Genomic DNA, 5,252 nt, shown 5'->3' on the forward strand with positions numbered 1-5,252 from the left:
TTGAAGATTTTTGTGAATACAAATACATTTTAGTCACTCAAATATTCCTGACTTCTCCCTATCCCTCTTATTTTCCGCTTTAAATTTATTTTTACTCTAGTTCTGCACCTGTTTTCTCCTCTTCTTTCTCTTTTCTCCCCTTTCCCCCTCTTCCTTTATTTTCCATCTTTCTTTTTTACCTCCACCTTTCTATTTTTTTCTTTTGTTTTCTATTTCTTTCCATCTGTCATCTTCTAGCATAGAAATTTATATTTACAAAACGTTTAAATCAATGAAGTAGCCAATTTACATGAACTGTTGCACACCATAAGCATTTTATGCACTGCCCATTCTTTTTATTTACTTGTCTTAACTGTGAGGATACTAAGCACTCAGTCCCATTTCTATTACTGGAGATCACATCAGTCAATTACACCTAATTTCCTATAGTGATTCTGAGAATTTCAGCAGGATAGAGCTTTTATGTTTTGCTTTAAGTACGCAGTTGTTGATTCCTACACTGCATACCACTGCCAACCCTTTCTGACCCCCATTAAAACTCCTATGTTTTGACAAATTGGAGTTGTTAGGATTTCAGCCCTCTGAAATAGGTTTAATCATTCAGGCGGTGACGTTTTATGTTCAAACTTTTGTATTAACAAACTCCCCCTTTTATTTTCCTTGTTAAATAGGAACCTGATATTTAAGCATCCTAGATTAGTGTTACAGGTGCACTTTGAGCCCACTCCTGAGGAGCTGTGCTCAAATTCCCATGTCTAATGCCAATGAGCATTAGGGGGACTAAAGAAATTCATTTTGTAGCTTTATTAGAATTGCTCCTTTTGTACCTAGGCCATTTTTTTTACACGACCTTGGCTTAAGAGTCTGTGCTAGTTAATTCATATTCTGTTTCCTTTCCCAGGGACATGAAGTCCTCCCAAAAGAAGAAAGGTGGAGGGGGGAGAGGACTCACTGTGGTTCAGCCCTGCTGGATGTGAGTGAGGAGGCACGAGGACCAGAGAAAAATGAAAAGGAGCTGCAGGGAGGTGTGGCATTTAGGGTATGCATGGAAATAATATAATATAGTGTTAAAGAGCCAAGTTGGAACATCACTATCTTGGTAAATAGCTTTAGGGAGGAAAGACAGAAAGGGCAAGGGAGAGACAAAAACGGTGGAAGGAGACAAAGGAGAGGAAGCATTCAAAGACAACTTCTGCCTCCCTTTCCTCCTCAAGAATTTTCATTTCTCAGCAGCCCCTCACCACATGGTTTCCAGGCTCTTCAGTAACCTGCTCTCTCCCTTTTAGATGCATTGTAGCTTGTGGCTGCTACTCACGTGCTCCCCCATCCTGTTATTTTCATTGAATACTTCAAGTACAGGTCTGCCTAGCACAGAGCAGGGCTGCATTATCACTCCCTTGTTTCCAACTCTATCTTTCTATGAATGCAGATGAAGATGGATTTAGTTTTCTGTGCAGGCCCAACACACAACTGAATAATATTGAGCTTTAGTCCCTGAAAACCACTGAATCTTTTTTACGCATGTTGCTACTTAGCCACATCTCATCCTCTGCTTGTGCATCTGGTTGTTTTTGGACCCAAATGCAGGATTTTACATTTATGTTCCATATTTGCGAACACTGAAAAATTATTTGGATGCATTATTAAGCTTATTACAGAGGTTTTAAAAAATAACTCATCAATTTTGTAGTCATGTAAATGTCCTATTTTGTTTTGTTTTTCATTCTGAAAATTAGTTTTTTAGAATGAAGGCACAGATAATTAAGCATTCAAGGACATTTAGATTTTCATAATTCATCTTTAAAATGTAAACATCCTTAAATTTAGCCTGTTGACAAATAATACATTTAAATTCTCCATTTTGCTGTCTGTTTCAGTCTCAAGTGGAAAAAAAAAGCGGCATATTGTCCCCAGCCTCCTAAAATGGTGCAATGCTGCAAAAACAACCACAGTCCCTCGTTGCTGGGCAATGGACAGCATCACAAATCAAATTCCCTTAATTTTTGCATCTACTTATCTAGCTTAAGGTTGAGAGGATCACAAACAAACAAGGTATTTGTTATATAAATGGGGTCACTAATGTATTTCAGGAAATTTTTGTATCTTACTTAATGTTTATGTGTACTTTCTGTGTTTTTAACCTTGGAAAAGATACAAATTATTTACAGCTAAAATTAAAATTACATTGAAAGAACTCAATCTAACTTTATTACCTTGTGATAAATATGAATCTTAGAAAAACTTCTCTGTTGATGTTTCCCATTTGAATGATTTCCAGATGACATCAAATTATAAGGTGATGGGTTTATAAAATTACAGAATGGTGATTTTATAAGAGAAAATTTAGATTGTTGTTAGCTTTTATTTCTCTCCCCACACTCTGAGGGAAGACAAATTCAAAGAAAAGTTTTCTCAATCTAGGATACATAATTAGTGTCTTTCCAGTTTTCCTCAGTATATGTCTAGTTCTTAGCTGCTAAGAATACTATTCAATAACATCTTTCAAAAGTATCATAAAGCTGTTATGTCCATTACCAATTATAATGGCTATATTATATATGACATATCAACATTCAGTCCAAAAGCATCATTATCTCTGAACAGATTGTTTTTCTGCAATTAGGTGCTGTACACTAAGCCAGTAGGAAAATAAGCACCGGCTCTGTTTAGCAGCATTGCTGTGAAGGTAAATGAACAAAATGGATCTATGAGTACTTTGGGGGAAAAGAATCAACAGAGCTATACATAGATAAAGAATTATAATAAAAATAATAACAGTCATCAGACCTGACCTAATGGAAATTGGACTGCGGAACTAAAAACAATTTCACAAACTCTTTGCAACTATATTATTGTTATTATTAATTATTATTACTATTATTCTTCTTTTTCTTTGGTTCCCATGGCAATCTGTATTTTCATAAAATGCTCACCATTTGGATTAATTGCTCCTCCATTAGTCCAACCATTCTCTCCTCCTGACTCTCTAAAAGCTCCCTAAAAACTGTCAATTTAATCAAATATGCAAGTCAATTCAACTAAACAGGTAGTTACCTCAGTAAAAATGGTCAAGCTACTTTAAGACTTGACCATTTCAAGATGATATTTAGAAAGCTGGACAGAAACTAACCCTTGAAACGATATTGTAGGTAGGTAACACGGCCAACTGTGCAAATTAGGAATGAGTTTCTTTTGGTACAATTGGCAACTTTAAGAAGGATAGGTTGGCAGCATTGGTGTCAAAAGAAGGAAAATCAACAGAAATAAGTGCTAAAGGAAGAACAAAAAATGGATGATTCTAATGATTATTTTTCTTTCTTATTTTAAAATTGTAATATATATATGAGCTATAAACTATAGATATGAACTATAAACTATAGATACACATGCAGATACATGTGTGTATATGTATATGCATATATATATATATATACACACACAGAGAGAGAGAGAGAGAGAGAGATTTTCTTTTGTTTTTTTTTTTTTGTTTGTTTTACCTATTCAAACTAGTGTATCTTTTCTAATTTTAACATAAATTTAGACTCAGGGAAATGTTGCAAGATTATTATAAAAAATTCCCAGATACCTTCCTCTCAGATTCTCTCTCTACATATAAATAACATATAAATACATATATATTATATATTTCTCTATTTTATATATTAATATTTAAGCCATTTAAGAGTAAGTTGAAAATATAATATCCATGTTACTCTTAAATATGTAAAGGTATATTTTCTAACAACAAAGAATTCTGATTATTTCTAAAATATGCCCTAAATTGTTACCCAACTTCTCAAAATTTGTTTTATAAATCATAAATTATTTGTTATCACAGCAGAAAAGACAAGGATGAAGAAAAAAAGAACATTTCCAATAATTCTCCACTACATAACTACCATGAATATTTTGTGTGTTTTCTTTGAAGTTTCTTCTAGGTAACCTTTATTGAATATTACTCTATACATTTAAAAAACAGCATAACATTTTTCAAATGCTTCATAAAAATGATTTTTTAAACTCCAGTATATGATATCTTGGCTTTTATGGTTTTACAGGAGAAAAATCTTTATGTTTCTTAGCTTAGACTGAAAATATCATGACAGTTACTCTCTCTCTCTCTCTATTTTGCTCTTGGTCTTACTCCTTCTTCCCTAAACAATTTGCAGATTCAGTGGTTTCTATCTTCACAATATTTCTCTTTCTTCCTCTTTCCATTTTCATTTACTTATTCCAAGTAATAGGTACTGAGCCATGATAATATGGGTTTTAGAATAAGGTGACCTGGGTTCAAATTGCAACTCTACCTAAAACTAACTTGTGTGATCTTGGGCAAGTTTCTTAACCTCTCTGAGCCTCAGTTTTCTCATCTGTAAGAAAGGGATGCTAATAGTTACAGAAATCACTTAAAGCTGTGCCTGGCTTATAGTTAACATCCAACAAATGTTGCTATCTCTGCTGCTGCTTCTGCTGTAGCTGTTCTTATAATATAAGCACTGCTCAGGAGTGATGTGGAGGTAAGTGTGACAATGTTTGTAAAATGCTCAACATGGTGCCTGGCAAATAGTAAGCTGCAGGGAGTTAGCTACGCTCCCAGCAAAAGTGAGGGTCCCTCAGACAGGGGTCGTCGCAAAGGATGAAAAAATAGTAGGAAACAGAAATAAAAATAATACACAGACCAAAGATATAGTTTATAAAGTAAAGATTTATGAAGATAGACATAGCAGGGTGCCCGGAAGGTTACATATCTTCCTGTGGAAATGCAACCCAGACTAAAGTTTTAAACAGATACTTAATAGTGTAGGTATGGGTTTTCAGTTGCCAAGGGTAACGGGATTTACATAATGATGGGTAGTTTGGTTTAAGGTCAAAGTCTTCTAAAAGGCTACTACAGATCCTTTAACTAACTCTGTCTAGGTGAACAATGAGTTATAAAATCTTCTTAGGGCAAACTTCTAAGTTTTATGATAAGGCTATTACTTTAGCAAAAACAGAGAAATCGTGGCTCTGGTTATTGTGTATTAGAACAGAGATTTTGGAAGTCAAGCATGAGCTGTCCCTTATGCTATTTACTTTAACCGCATGGTCCCGTCTGGGCCCGGCTCAGGCAGCATATCTTATTGATCAGCTCTCATCTCTGGCGGCCTTTTTTGATCAGCTCCGGCATCCCATGGCTTTAGGCAAGACCTGCCTTGTCTTTCAAAGCAGGTGAGAGCCACAAGCCTGGACTGCAGCTGCTACCGACTATTGAG

The sequence above is a fragment of the Eulemur rufifrons genome, chromosome 30 (genome assembly GCF_041146395.1).
Source record: "Eulemur rufifrons isolate Redbay chromosome 30, OSU_ERuf_1, whole genome shotgun sequence".
NCBI classification, from domain to species: domain Eukaryota; kingdom Metazoa; phylum Chordata; class Mammalia; order Primates; family Lemuridae; genus Eulemur; species Eulemur rufifrons.